The sequence below is a fragment of the Lemur catta genome, chromosome 8 (genome assembly GCF_020740605.2).
Source record: "Lemur catta isolate mLemCat1 chromosome 8, mLemCat1.pri, whole genome shotgun sequence".
Lineage (NCBI taxonomy): Eukaryota > Metazoa > Chordata > Mammalia > Primates > Lemuridae > Lemur > Lemur catta.
In genome coordinates this window covers 64,806,281-64,821,873 of record NC_059135.1, presented here as the reverse complement: position 1 = coordinate 64,821,873, position 15,593 = coordinate 64,806,281, and the positions used below count along the sequence as shown (strand labels likewise).

At 43.3% G+C, this 15,593-nt stretch overlaps 1 protein-coding gene across 4 annotated transcripts in view; it reads left to right on the top strand.

Moving 5' to 3' along the window:
• The window catches only part of TANC1 (tetratricopeptide repeat, ankyrin repeat and coiled-coil containing 1), a 224,407-nt gene that overhangs the window by 113,444 nt on the left and 95,370 nt on the right, over window positions 1–15,593 (top strand). Inside the window, exon 2 of one of the 4 annotated variants that reach the window (XM_045560315.1) lies at window positions 1,427–1,650. The exons of the other annotated variants lie outside the window; for them this stretch is intronic. The gene's annotated coding sequence lies outside the window, so the exon portion shown is untranslated. The remainder of the gene's footprint in view (window positions 1–1,426; window positions 1,651–15,593) is intronic. 4 annotated transcript variants of the gene reach the window in all.

The window sequence follows — 15,593 nt, the reverse complement described above, 5'->3', positions numbered from 1 at the left end:
AGCAACCACTGAGCTACTTTCCATCACTACGGATTTGCCTATTGTGGGTATTCCAAGTAAAAGGGATCGTATGTGGCCATTTGTGACTGGCTTCTTTTACAGCACGTAATGTATTCTAGGTTCATGTGTTGGAATGTATCAATACTTCCTTCTGTTTTATCACCAAATAATATTTTATTGTATATACGTACCATATTTTGTTTATACATTCTTCAATCAGTGGACATTTGGGTTGTTTCCACTCTAGGTTATTATAAACAATGCTGTTATGAACATTTGTGTATACATTTTTATATGGACATATGTTTTCATTTTTATTTGGGTCTGTATTAATACCTACTAGTGGAATTGCTGAATCATATGGTAACTCTGTTTAACCTTTTAAGGTACTGCCAGATTATTTTTTAAAGTGACTACAGCATTTTACATTACTACCAGTTGAGTATAAGTTTTCCAATTTCTCCATAACCTTGCCGACACTTGGTATTGTCTTTTTTATTAGAGCCATCTTAGTGCATGTGAATTTCATTGTAGTTTTATTAAATTTTAAGAGTTCTTTTTATATTCTGGATATAAGTTCCTTATGCATGATTTGCAAATATTGTTTTTCATTCTGAAGATAATCTTTTTCACTTTCTTGATCGTATTGTTTCAAATACAAAAGTGTTTAATTTTTATATAGTCCAATTTGTTTATTGTGAATTTATATTTTTTGATGTCATGTTCTAATAACTATTGCCTAATCCAAGGTCACAAAGACCTACACCCATTTTCCTAAGAGTTTTATAGTTTTGACTCTTATATTTAGGTCTGTGATCCATTTTGAGTTAATTTTTTGTGTATAATGCGAAGTACGGACCTTTTACATTATTTTACATGCGGATACCAGTTGCCCCAGTACCATTTATTGAAAAGATTATTCTTTTCCCATTGAGTGGTCTTTTTTTTTTTTAATAAGGTCTCATTATGTTGCCCAGGCTGGAGTGCAGTGGCTATTCACAAGCGTGATCCCATTATCGATCAGCATGAGAGTTTTGACCCACTCTGTTTCCAACCTAGCCTGCAGGTTTTCCCCTCCTTAGACAACTGAGTGGTCCCCCCTGCTCCCAGGAGGTTACCATATTGATGCCAAACTTACACCCGATTGACATAGCGCACTATAGCCCAGAACTCCTGCGCTCAAGCAATCCTTCCCCAGCCTCCCGCATAGCTGGGACTATAGCCATACACCACTGCATCCAGCTGAATGGTCTTCTGCTGACCAAATCGTTGCTGTGCCCTAGACTAGCCCTGCTGTCACCTTCCCCCTTTGCTCATTCTCTTCCCTATGTCCTGGGTCAGAACTTTCTCCCTCGGAGTTGACCTCACATGTGGCTTGCATCTCTTGCTTCATCCAGCCTTCCTTTGTGTCTCTCCTTTTCCCTAGGTGAGAAGTAACCTCTTCTTGCTCCAAACACCTGTAGCATTGTGTTTCCTCTTCCCTCTGCATAACCTTTTATTGCACTTCTCTGCTCTGACATTTTATGAGCTCCTTAAGGACAGAAGTCTTGTCTTTGAGTCTCGTCTGTTTCCCCTTGGGAGCCCTGAAAACAGGATCCAATCATTTCTTCAGGATCAAATCACTGCCTTTATCCTGGTGATGGGGCACAGGTAAGTAACTGTTAAAATGAATAGGGTTTTATCATTCCGTGTTCATCAGCTCCATGTGATTGGTTGAAAATAGTAATGTACACATAAGCAATTTAAATGTAACAGAACTTACATTTATAAAGCTAGGAGCATACCTTTCTCCATATCTAGAGAGAAGTGATGCTTTAAGGCCCAACCTCCCTCTAGGGGCTTTGCTGTCACCAGGCAGTGAGCAAAGGGGAGTATATTTTAAACTGGATTTGTCAGCAGCCTCTCATCCTTGCTTTCCTGTGCGCCTGTCTCTGTCTTCCATTTTCTTAGGTTTTTGGCATTTTTGCTGCCTGTTTCCTGCCACCTGCAGTTAGTGATGAGTGGAGGTTTTATCCAGTCACACTTTACAGCAGTGTCAGCTGCACCCTGTGGCGGTGTCAGATGGTGGCTGGAGGAAACCCAGTGCCATGCTCAGAAATGAATGTTTTTACCTCAAAGAAAATAGATGGGGGCAGGGCAGTGGTGGTGGTAATCTTTTTGATCATTTCTGATTTACTGAGAAACAGAGAAAGTCACAGAAGCCTATGGAGGCTATTATTCTGTGTTTAGCATCAATGATTGTTAATGTAAAGTAGAAATAAACAGGAAAGAGAAACTGATATTCCAGTTTGAATCCTCAAATTTGTTGTGAGGCAAGTGCATGTGCATGTGCCTCTGTGTCTGTCGGCAGGGCTGGCCGGCTGGCCCTGCTCCAGGCAGAGGGCAGGGGTGTGCAAAGCCTGGAGTTGAGAAACTAAGGGGATCACAGATGGTGATTTCTAAAAGAGAGGGACCAGTAAGAACTAGAGTATCTTACAAAAGTAAAACTGGTATCTTCAGGCAAATCTTTGTTATTGGGGCCTGAAGCACTAAAACCAGTAAGCCATGCCTTGGGCAGGGGCCTGTCTAGAGTAGCTGATAGTATCACATGTGGAACTCTTTTCTGCACCAGGGCTCTGAGAAATATAATTTAGGAAATACTCTTTCAAAGAGATAGGCTTTCCTTGTCACTTCCACTGTCAACAAAATTGTCTTTATTGGTCACAGGTCCTGAGTGCAGATAATGAGCTCAACTTTTAAAGAGCCTGGGAGAGTAAATTCTCCACCCTGAGTCAGGAACTGGTAGGACTCACCAAGTTATGAAGAGTGATAGATGCAGTCTGCCTTTGTCCACCCCCAGTCCTGGGCAGGTCAGAACTGGGTTCATTTCCCAGCCTGGTGTGCTTGGAAAAGTTGTAGGTGTTTCCTCATCTGAGAGTTGGGGTAATAATGGTGCTTCTCTTATGGGGTGTTTGGGACTGCATGTTTTTGTCCCCCCAAATTTGTATGTTGAAACACTGACCTCTAATGGAATGGTATTGGGAGATGTGGTCTTTGGGAGGTAGTTAGGTTTAGATGAGATCATGAGGCTATGGTAGAGCCCTCATGGTAAGATTAAAAAGAAGAGAAAGAGGCTAGAGCTCACTCTGTATTAGCCGTGCGAGGAAACTGTTATCCACAGTTTTGCTTTCAGAGGTTTCAGTTATCTGAAGTCAACCTAGATCCAAAAATATTAAATGGAAAACTCCAGAAATAAGTATAAGTTTTAAATCGTGCAGTGTTCTGAGTAGCGTGCTGAAATCTCACCCTATCCCACCTGGGACAGGAATCATCCCTTCGTCTGGTGTTTCTGTGCTATAGACGCTCCCAACAGTTAGTCACTAAGGAGCTGTCTCAGTTACCAGGTCGACTGTCGTGGTATTGCAGTGCATGTGTTCGAGTAACCCTTATTTTACTTAATAATGGCCCCCAAGCACAAGAGAAGTAATGCTGGCAATTTGGATATGCCAAAGCTTTGGCATACCTGAAGAAGCACATTAAAGTGCTCCCTTTAAGTGAAAAGGTGAAAATTCTTGACTTAGTAAAGAAAAACCATTGTATGCTGAGGTTTCTAAGATCTACAGTAAGAGTGAGTCTTTCATCTGTGAAATGGTGAAGAAGGAAAAAGCAGTTCATGATGTGTGCTAGTACTGCTGTCACACCTCAAACTGCAAAGGTTACAGCCACAGTGCATGATGAGGGCTTAGCAAAGATGGAAAAGGCATTAAATTTGTGAGTTGAAGACAAGAACAGAAAACATGTTCCAGGTTGCATGTTGCACCAGAAAGCTTTGAGCCTATATGAAAACTTCAGCAAGAGATTCCCTGAAATGAGTGACACCAAGCCATTTGTTGCAAGTAAGGGATGTATGTACAGAAAAAAACATAGTGTATATACAGAGTTCAGTGCTATCCTTGGTCTCTGGCATCCACCGGGAGTCTTGGAATGAATCTTCCGCAGATAAGGAAGTGCTACTATACAATGAGAAGATGCTATCTTCAGACCCTGGATCTGCTGGCAGTTTGATCTCGGACTTCCCAGCCTCTAAATTATGAGAAATAAATTGTGTTTAAGCCACCCAGTCTGTGCTATTTTTGTTATAGCAGTCTGAACTAATGGGGCAAGCAACATCTCAATGAGATGGAAACTGTAAAGTGTAGCTGTCGTTGCAATTTCGATGTAACCTTCTGCCTTGGAGCCCATCTTCAGCTCCTCTCATCTGACTCAGCGGCTATGAGTGGGTCCCCACAGTTATCAGCCCCTTGGATTCTCCATCCTTAGCCAGATGCCCCCCGGTGGGATTCCACCCTCAGATCTGTGTTTTCTGGCAAGCACGTGTTGTCTTGATGTGCAGCACTGCCCCCCGCCAGGCTTTGTTCCCCGCGAGAGGACATGAAAGCAGTGTAACGCAGTGGGTTCCACTCCAGCTCTGCCGCCAACCACTTGGGTTATTCATCTTCTCTTGGTTTGCACATGATTCATGTGAAGTGATTAAAATGGTATGTATATAAAATTGCCTTGTAAAGGAAGCCAGCTCTTAGAACTGGCGGTGTTAGTAAAAAGGTCTAAAAAAGCAATGGTTTGGGGCAGAAAAGAGAAATTTAAGTAAAGCAAAAAGGTAGCAGGATGGCTGGTGATGCCCTGCCTCGGTAATTTGTGAAGCTGCTATGTGCCGTCTATGGAAATGAGAGCCTGTGGTTTGTGAAGCTGGTGGAGAGTAAATGCTCCAATGTGGTCTGGATTTGCTTTCCAAGCAATGAGTGGAAGTTGAGCAGACAGTTACGTATCGTTTCAAACCATGCAAGAGAGCAGAGTCACAAAGTTGCTCCTTACGCAGGTAAATGATAAAGTCAGCCCTTGAGGCAGAAGCCTTTGTCAGGTCACCCTTGAACATCCCTTAAGTGGCTCATAAATGCCATGTGCAGATACACCATCTCCTGATGACACAGCCGTTTTCCTTCTGCCATTAAAGTAGATTGTTTATTTGGATGAGCACCAGATGAAGTAGCTGGCTTGTACTTAGGACTACACTGTACCAGAAACATGTGCTTTGTACACCATAATCCCATCATGTGAGGGGCATGTGGGGCTGAGACTGGCTGAGGGACCAGCAGTTGAGACTGCCACAGTTGGCCACGTCTCTTCCTTCTTCTCCCCCTCCACCGTCTCCGCCGCCGCCTCCTTGCAAGTGAGGTCATTTTGCCCCAGTTACAACTCCACTATAATGCCAGCAAGAGGTGTCCTCTGAGTTCATAGCAAGTATTAGGGATATTCCTGTCTTGGGTGGGTTGATGTTTCACAAGGACTCTGGATATAGAACTCAAGGATGTTGAGGGTCTTAGGTAATCACAAGAAAATATATGGCTCGTTGTGCACATCAGAGTCTAGTAGTGTTAATATTTGATACAGAAATTAGAGGCTTTATTTATTCTTGGTCCTATTGTAGCTTTTACTGAAAGTGATAAAGATCAACCAGTGAGACTACAAGTAACCAAATTTTAGAAGAATGTGAGAAGCAGTCCATAGACTGCAATCTCCTGTTATGTCAATCAGAAAGTGATTGTGGACTCCAGACTTTTTGGTAAAAATTTAGTAGGGATTTCCTTTATTGAAAAAATTTTTACAAAATAATTGACAACTTTTTTTCTAGTTATACAATTTCTGTTAGAGCAGGTTTGTATATTCTCTAAGATTTGAATGAATATATATGCACTGATGTATATATGTATATACACACACTAAAATTTGAATGTAGACATCTAAAAGATTCTCTGAGTGATATGTTTTTTAAAGAAGTTTTGAGGTTCTAAGCAGGTCTTACCTGCATTAGGTAAACTTGAACTTCTATATACTGTTCCTTTTCTACCCAGGCTATGTTGTATCGTGGGAAGACAAACCAGTGTTCAATCCCAAGTCTCTGTTCTTAGTAGCTCTGTTTCCTTAGACTAATGTCTCTAATCCTTGGTTTCCTCATCTGGAAGTGAGAATAAAGTGTCTACCAAATAGGTCTTTGAGAGGATTAGAGAGAATGTTTGTACAGCGCCTGGCTCCCAGGACGTGCTGGCGAAATGCTGCTGCCGTTGCCATGTTACATCAGACTGGCCCTGACCTCTGAGATCTGGTCACTCACTCCTGCCCTTTGTCATCCTGTCTCCTATATTGTCCTCGTTCGACTTCAGTCTTTCTGGCCTGGAGGACAGAAGGCACTACTGCTTCAATGCAGGGACCTTTAAGACCTAATGTTGATATTTGGACTTGTGTTAGTAAATGTTGATGAAACCATTCAAACTGCTGATATTTGGAGCTGAGTTTGTAAATTCTGGGCATGGCTTTGTGCATGAGCGGACCCATGTACAGTTTCCGTGGGAAGGGTCTTGCTCTTGCCAAAGACTTAATTGGTTTTCATTTCCTGTCTTGTGTGTGTGTTGCTCACAGCCAAATGCCTTATGCTTATTTATTTTTGATCCTGTTGTAGCTTTTATTGAAAGTAATAAAGATCACTAGTAACCGAGTTTTAGAGGAGTGTGAGAAGCAATTCACGAGAAAACAAGCTGATACCAAAGATTTTGGGAGTGAAGGTAGGGAAACCACCCAGCATCTGAGTGTTGTCTTGAGGGGAGAGCAGATCTGGCCTGACTATAAAGAGATGCTTCACAGTGACCACTTGGGCCCTGTAAGATTCTCAGGAAGAAATGACATCAGTAGGCCGGGTCAGGCAAACACCCGTTAAACAGTTTCTGAGGATGTAATATTTACTTGATTTTAGGTTTTACTGTACACTTTATTTTTCTTATATTAATAGTTTGTGATGTTTTAATAAGCAAGTGAAAAATAACAGGTCCTTTTAAGGCAGGGGGAAAAAAATCTTACATGTAGCCTGAAACCTTGACTTATTGACACTGCTGCTGGTAGATTTCTATGTGATACACAGAAGGGAAAAAATAAAGACAACCTGTTTAGGTCAACATGTTTTCCCTGAAATGCGAAACGTCTATCAGATTGCTTAAGAGAATCACTATTTTGTTTGCACTTTTGACACCCTTTCATTATTTTTGTGGTTTACTTTCCCTGTTTCTTCCTCTCAAACTGGAAATTCTTAGTTGGCATGCCCTTTGGCCTTTAAAAATAAAGTTCCTTTTTATGCTGTGGTTCTCTCAAGGGCTCTTTCTCTCTCCAGCTCTCCTGGACTGTTTGGAAGCTAAGCTGCCAAGAGACTGTTCCAGGATCCCTTTCACCATCAGAGGACACTGTGTAGGTGGATGTGACTGTTTTTGGTGGTGATATTTTTCTGAACAGCCTCAGAGGCTCTCTGAGTCACCTAAATCTTTCTTTCACTTAGTTAACTTCCTGAGGTTCCATAAACATTTGTTTTCTGTTGGTTTATTGAGCACCAGCTATGTGTTGGGCTCTGGGGTAGAGATGAAGTGGATGTAAAAGTAAATAAATACTAGGCCGTATGCTTTGGGAACCTCCCAGCTTACAGATGACAACACTCAAGGCATTGAGGTGTCTGCAAGGCACCGTGGCCTCAAGGAGAAGAGGGAGACTCCCCTTTCAGAGGCTGGTAAGGCTCCCCGGTGTGACGCTGGAAGAAGTTCCTAAAGGGTGAGTCAAGACTTGTGTGCCAAACAGGAGCTTCCAGGAGTCAGGCTGGGTGAAAAGACTGTCTGGTAGGGACAGAATGGCCCCACATGAATGACATTCAGAGCGTACATGGAAATGTGAGTGAGTGGGCTGCGGTGGCCGGAGCTTACAAGGCCTGGTAGGGTCAGTGGCATCAGAGATGAGGATGGAAATACGGTGGGATCCAGGAAGGATTTTATTCTTTTGGCAGTGCTGTCCTTTGACCATTTTAAGCAGAAGGATGAAATAAATAGATTTGGGTTTTAGGATGCTAACTGCTGCATACAGGCCATCTTGGAGTTGAGGAGAATGGTTGGGACTCTTGTCGTGATTCCCATGAAGTATCATGGTTTAAATCTCTACTGTGGCAGAGGGGAGTGCAGTGAGGTATGTGGGTTGATTTGAAAAAGTTTTATGAAAAAGAATCTTTAGGTTGTAGTGACCTGTTTGTACATGAGGATCAGGGAAGGAAGAAAAGTGCAGAATGGCTCAGGGCAAGCGCTTCCCAGCCCTTTTTATATTGTGGCACATACAGGAAATATTCGTATAGCAGTTGGGTTAAATGATCTGTCCATTGGGACTGCTCTAGGCTCTGCCCAGCAGTCCAGAGAGCAGAGGGGATCTGTATCTTGTCATACCCTTAACACATTTTTGACCAATTGAGAAGCTTGCTAAACTCCAGCTTGATTTTCTAGATGGATCCAGATTCAAAAAATGTTGTGCTCAGTGGCTTCACATTTTTTCCCAATTTAATATTTATGGTATTTTCAAGGTGGGACTCATTCCTGTATTTTTGGTAAAGATTCTAAGGCTCTGAAAAGTGGAATGTCAACCCCGGTTGGTCCTAGGATTCCAGGTAATGCTGTTTCTGGCCTACCAGGGGTGCTGGTTTAATTAACTCACTATGGAATAGCTTGGCTTTGCACATCTTGAACTTTGGATGTTCCACGGAACCTTGTTTGTGAAGAGCACCTAGGAGTTGGAGGTACAGAGCCTAAGCTCAGATTGCCAGTCTCAAAGGAGGAGGAAGGGTTTCAAGATGTGACATCTGAGGCAAAAGCTGTGAAGGTCAAGTACGATAAGGACAAGTGTCTGTTAGCCTTGGAAATATGGTAACTGACGACCTTTGAATAGAGTCAGCAAACTTTTTTGTCAAGGGCCAGATAGTAATATTTTAGGTTTTGAGGGCCACTCAGTCTCTGTTGCGACTATTTGACTCACCATTGTAGCACAGAGCCGTAGACAACACGTAGATGAACGGTCATGGCTCTGTTCCAGTAACATTTTATTTATAAAAACACTCAGTGGTGCTCTGTGGCCCTTGGGCCATACTCTGTCAACGTGATTTTTGCCTCAGAGGAAAGGAAAGGAGCAGTGGAAACCTAGCATTTATGCAGTACTTACCATGTGCTAGACACATCACAAACACGTTAGCCCTGAGGGGTAGGTACCAGCCCCATTTCCAGTGATGGAGAGCCCCAAGAGGTTAGGTAACTTTCCTGAAGGTGAGACAGCTAGCTGATGACTGGCTGGGATTTGAACCTCCGTTTGATTCCAAAGCCTCAGTCATTTTCACTTCACTGCCACCCAGAACAGCAGCCTTAGATCAGATCACTCTCAAAAGCTACAGATGGCACAGAAGCCACAACCTCTGTGTTCCTGCCATTGTCCTTCAAATGACCTTCAGTGAAGCAGTGTTTTTATGCTTCACCTTCCTCTGTGACAAGTGTCAAGGGACTGTCAGGAACACAGTCTGAATACTTCAGTATAGAAGGTAAAGGGATTCTTATGTATGTGAAGGCACTTCTTATTACTTGTTACATTTGAGCCTTGGATGAACTTTTATTTTTAATAAACTTTTTATTTTAAAGTAGCTTTAGATTTATAGAGAAGTTACAAAGAATAATAGAGAGTTTCCATATTCCCCATATTTAGTTTCCTGTGGTACAAACATACAACATTAGTGGAATACATTTTTCACAATTAATGAATCAATATTCATACCTGCTGAAGTCTATACTTTGTTCATATATTGGTTCACACCCAATGTCCTTTTTCTGTTCCAGAATCCCACGTTACATTTAGTTGTCATGTCTCGTTAGGCTCTTCTTGGCTGTGACAGTTTCTCAGACTTCCCTTGTTCTGATGACCTTGACAATTTTGAGGAGTACTGGTCTGGTATATTGTAGGATGCCCCTGTATTGGAATTTGTGTGGTGTTTTTCTTATGTTTAGATGGAGTTACAGATTTCCGGGCAGGAGTTACAGAGGTGAAGTGGCTTCTCACCACATCGTGTTGATGGTACATAGTAGCAACATAACTTACCACTGTTCATGTTTATCTTGGTCACCTGGCCAAGGCAGTTGTTGCCTGGTTTCTCCATGGTAAAGTTACTCTTTTTCCTCCCCTTCTTTCCATGTAGGAAAGTGTGTGTATCCATATGCATACATACTATACATGGAGTGTGCTGTACTTTCCAGAAGGAGGTCAGTGTGCATGGCACACACACAGGGGTGGGGAGTTAGCCTACCCCCCTTGAGAGGGATTATCTATATACATTGTTTAGAATTTTTCCACATTGGAGATTTGTTTATTCTTTCCCATTTATTCATATCAGTATGGATTCAAGGGTAGATGAACTTCCAGTGTTGCACTTTGATATAATTCAGGAATACTCGGGGCTTTTCTGCCCCACTTTGTTGCCTTGTTGGCTCTAACTGGGGCTGAGATCGGTCTTTGTAGGGGCTTTAGATTGGGCCAAAATGGTGGCAGGGAATTGCTGCCACAGCGGTTTAATTCCTCAATATAGACCGTTAACCATGTGTATGTTACCTGAAACCTTAAAGAAAAAGCATTTCTGGACTTCACGCTCCTAACAGATGCAAGCACTGTTGCCATGATGGTGAAGAAACTGCTCTGGCCAGGCTGTGTGTCTGGAATTAGCATTGAAGCAGCTCCACCTTGTGGTTAATGCTGAATGAGCAGCGTATTCTAGGAACGATTTCTGCCGAGTCCTGTGACTCTTACTTAGTACCCAACTTTTTTGGCACCAGGGACCGGTTTCATGGAAGGCAGTTTTCCCACAGACTGGGTCGGGGGAAGGGATGGTTTCTGGATGATTCAAGTGCATTACATCTACTGTGCAGTCTAACCTCTCTGCTAATGATCCGTATTTGCAGCCACTCCCCAGCGCTAGCATCACTGCCTCAGCTCCACCTCAGATCATCAGGCCTTAGATTCTCATAAGGAGCACACAACCTAGATCCCTCACATGCAGAGTTTACGGTAGTGTCTGCACTCCCATAAGAATCTAATGCTGCTGCTGATCTCTGACAGGAGGTGGTGCTCAGGCAGTGTTGCAAAGGATGGGGAGCGGCTGTAAATACAGGTGAAGCTTTGCTCACTCACCCACTGTGGCTCACCTCCTGCTGTGCAGCCCTGTTGCTACAGGCCACGGACTGGGGTTTGGGGACCACAGTCTTACTTGATCTGCATGCCATTCTCGTAGCTAAAGTACTTTTACGAAGAGTATTTTAAGTTCTTAGAGGCTACCTTCTGACTTTGCCTTTATGCATGACCAGGCTGACATAAAAAGTAAACAGATTAAAAAATATCTGTAGTTATTTCTTTTGGCATATTAACTATTACCCTATATCTTGAAGTGAGCTTTTTTCTCCCCGATTATTCAAAATTATCTAATAGCTGAGGTATAAAAGTAGAACAGCTTGGAACCCTGGACTTCTGGAGCTATTTTTCTTTGGTATGGGCAGTTTGGGGCATTATTTTAATGGTCTCATTCCATTCTTCTTTGCCCTCAGGTATTTTCAGATGTTTTTGCACTCATGGCTGAGATGTTTACACCTGTGTGGGAAGTAGTCAGGGAACAGGCTAAGGCCCACTCTGACATGTGGGAACGTGGGACAGGCTGGGCTTAGCTGCTGTCTTCACCCTGAAGTGTTTACATCCATTGGAGGCCTTTTCAGAACCAGTGAAGGTGGGGGAGTTGGGAGGAGGGTTTAATACGGCCTTGTGGTTGACCTGGCTGACTATTAGCAGGTGCTAAGCTGGAGATGAATTATAGTTGGCTTTTTCAAAAAAGTCAAGAAGGAGCCACTCTTTTTGTTGTAATGAATCAGTGTATATTCAGGAACTCCTGTTCATCTTGATTAGCTATTTGAGAGTGAGGTCAGGTAAAATTGTGGTGGTTTTGACCAAGAAGAAAACTTCCGCAAGAACCTGGACTGTAGCACGTTTAATGTGGAAACCCTTCCCTCTGTTGTGTCCTGACCCCAGCACACTGATAGCTGCTGAGTGGCCCCGATGGCCTGCATCTTGCAGGGGACGAGAGGAGGCTCACTGTGAGGAGAGCTGCGGCTATGACTCTTCATCGGCCTCCTCTCAGTGATGTCAGGGGTCACCTATGGCATCTGTGAGTGTAATTTGTCCTTTTAAGACACTGAAGAGATAACAGCTAAGCCCCAAAATATCGCTTTGCCACTGCTCTTGAAGTTTGCAAGAGGAATTTCAGATAATGGAAAGCACATGCTTGTCAGTGTGAGCTCATCACCAAGGAGGTCAGAGAAAGACATTGGCTCAAGCTCACAAACCCAACCTTTGTGCTGCCCTTGCTTTCAGCCTCAGGTGAAGCCTGCTGTAGGACTCCTTGGGGTGTTAGAGGCTGCTTGTGTGTGGCCTGACAGCAGCCCCCTCTCTGTTTTTGTGGACTGCTCCTGATATGAGAGATAGGGTCTCTGTGCAGACGCCAGGGACACGTGGGAGTGAGTCCACTGGGGGTGCTGACAAGTACACAGGTGATGACAGTGTACGTGCTCTGGGGGCAGAAGGGCTGTGGTAGCACATGGAACATTCTAGAATTCAGCTGAGAGAACAGAAATGCATGATGGCTAGCTTTGTCAGCTGGGTAGGAGCTGTGGGATACGAAGTAGACAGTGGTGGACTTGGAGTTAAGGAAATGTTTTTTCTTGTTCTTTTTCTTTATTTGAGAGAATCTTGAGCTCCTTCCATTGAGCAATTTGAAAGGGAGAGACTGTTTTCAGATGAGCCTTTTGATGTTTGAGAGCAGCATTTTGTGTACACATGATGATAAGAGGTTCAAATTATTGCTCAGTGTATTATAGTTAAAATTTTAAAACATGGTTTTTCATAAGCCTTTAAAATTAATTTATAAATCTTATGTTTATAGATTAAAAATGAATTTCACTTAAAGCTAAAATTTGCATATTTCAAATAGGAAGCACGAGGCTAATCAGTCAGATACTCCAAAATACCACATTTTATTAATAAAAACAATAAAAATTCTGAGGCCAGTCATGGTGGCCCACGCCTGTAGCCACAGCTACTCAGGAGGCTGAGGCAGGAGAATCGCCTGAGTACAGGAGTTCAAGGCTGCAGTGAGCTATGATCGTGCCACTGTGCTCCAGCTTGGGCAACAGAGTGAGACCCTGTCTCTAAAAAAAAAAAAAAAAAAATTTCTACTAGATATGTTCTGTAATTATGCCAGTGATGACAAACTTATTACCAAAGTCAATCTAGAATGTACACATCTATCTATAGTAAGATAATCTTGTGGAGTCTGCTTTATGTAAACAACACCCAGCTCCATTAAAGGGACACCTTAAGTATCTCTCTTTTGTCTCCTTCCAAGTATTAGATACTTTTAAAAATAGTGAAAAATTAGGGCTGTCTTAGCAGGGTGGACGGAGATGATAGGTGCTGGGGCTGGCCTCTACCTGTCTCTGCCTCTAAGTGGGTCAGAGATCTTGCCCAGGACCTGAGACTTGGGAGCTTCCTGCTGCTGGCTATCACTAGTATCATATGAGTGGTACTCCTGCACACTTGGACACCATAAGCCAAGCCCCCCCCCCCCCTTTTTTTTTTTTTTTTTTTTTTGAGACAGAGTCTCACTTTGTTACCCGGGCTAGAGTGAGTGCCGTGGCATCAGCCTAGCTCACAGCAACCTCAAACTCCTGGGCTTAAGCGATCCTACTGCCTCAGCCTCCCGAGTAGCTGGGACTACAGGCATGAGCCACCATGCCCGGCTAATTTTTTTGTATATATATTTTTAGTTGGCCAGATAATTTCTTTCTATTTTTAGTAGAGACGAGGTCTCACTCTTGCTCAGGCTGGTCTCGAACTCCTGACCTCGAGCGATCCACTCGCCTCGGCCTCCCAGAGCTAGGATTACAGGCGTGAGCCACCGCGCCCGGCCCCAAGCCCCCTTTTTTAATTGAAAAAATTTTAAATGTGTTTTTTAATTAACAGAGTAAAATGCACTTTTTTTGGTCATTGTACAGATCTGTGAGCTTTGACCAATGCACAGAGTTGTGTATGTACTTCTGCAATCAAGATAAAGACCAGTTCTTTCACCCCCAGATATTCCCTTATGCTGCTCCTTTGTAGTCAGCCCCTCAGCCCTGGCAACCCCTGATCTGCTCTCTAAACCTCTAGTTTTGCCTTTTCAGAATGTCATGTATGGAATCCCACAGTATATATATATATAACCTTTGGAGTCTGGTGTCTTTCAGTTAGCTTATTGAGATTTGTCCATGTTATAGTGGGTATCAATAACCCTTTTTATTGCAGAGTAGTACTTCATTGCATGAATATACCACAGTTTATTCACCAGCTGAAAGACATTTGGGTAGTTTCCAGTTGTTGGTGACTGTGAATAAAGTTGCGGTAAATATGTACGTGAAAGTTTTTGTATAAATGTAAGTTTTCATTTCTCCTGAGTCAGTACCTAGGAGTGCAATTGGCTGAGTCATATAGTATGTTTAAACTGATGTGAAAATGCCAACTGTTTTCCAAAATGATTGTACCATTTTGCATTCCCACCAGCAGTATGAGAGTCCCAGTTGCCCTACAAATTCACCAGCAGTTTTGTGAGACATTTTGTATTTAAATTTTAGCCATTCAGAAGGGGGTATAGTGGTAGCTCATTGTCCAAGCTGGGCCCTTTTAATGGTCTCAGCGCAACCCTAGTAAGGTTGTAACTCCTATCCATGGCTGATCTTTTGACCCAGATTAAACCCATAAATCCTTTCCAGAGCAATAATTCTTAGATAGTTTTCTATAGGAACGGTTGGATTGTGCATCTCTCGTGCCTTTTCTTGCCTGTGATCTCGGCACCCTGAGCCCAGGTGGAGGGTTAGCTGTATTGTGGCTGTGACTGGATGAGTAGCGGTGCAGGTGACTGTGAGGACGGGGTTGAAGACAGTTTCAGGTGTTTCCTCCTGATGGCTGCTTTCTCTGTGAGGTGGGACGTGAGGATTCCTGCATAGGGTGAGGGGTGGAGAGTGCATGTGTGTGCATCAGATTTGTTCAAAGAGGCTGGGAGGGTCTTGACCTGGCCGCTGTGGAGAGCAGAGAGCGAGAGCTGATGGGTGAGACACAGGATTGCTCTGCTCCTGCCCTCTCCGGGGTGGTTGGGAGGCGTCTCGGCGGAGTGCCCTCCAGCAGGTGGGAGCCTCTCGGTGGACTGGGCCCCATGTCCTCTCTCCCACCCCTTCCTTTACTTCCAAATCTCCTGCCCTGGCAGAAGGAACAAATGAGATTACAGCAGAATTCCCTACTGGCCACTGTGCTGAATAAATATGAGAAAATATTCCCAACTTAGAAAATGTCTTAGAAATTATTAGTTTATAGAAAGTAAGTATAACTTATTTAAAGAGTAGAAAGAAACCTTTTCCTGTTGGAATAGATATTTGTGCCCCGACTGAATACATAGCACTGTGCTAAGCTCTATAAGGAAGCCAAAAAGAGCTAAGTTCTCTTTCTCAGGCTGCTTTTATTCTGTTTAGGAGTGGAAAGAGTAAAATACCCTGTCCCCGTTTCAGTGCATTCCCTCTCAGTGGCGCTGCCCCCAGCTCAGCCTCAGGTTCAGCCCAGTTGCTGCCCCTTCCTCTCCATTCTGCTCTTCTCCCCAGATCGCC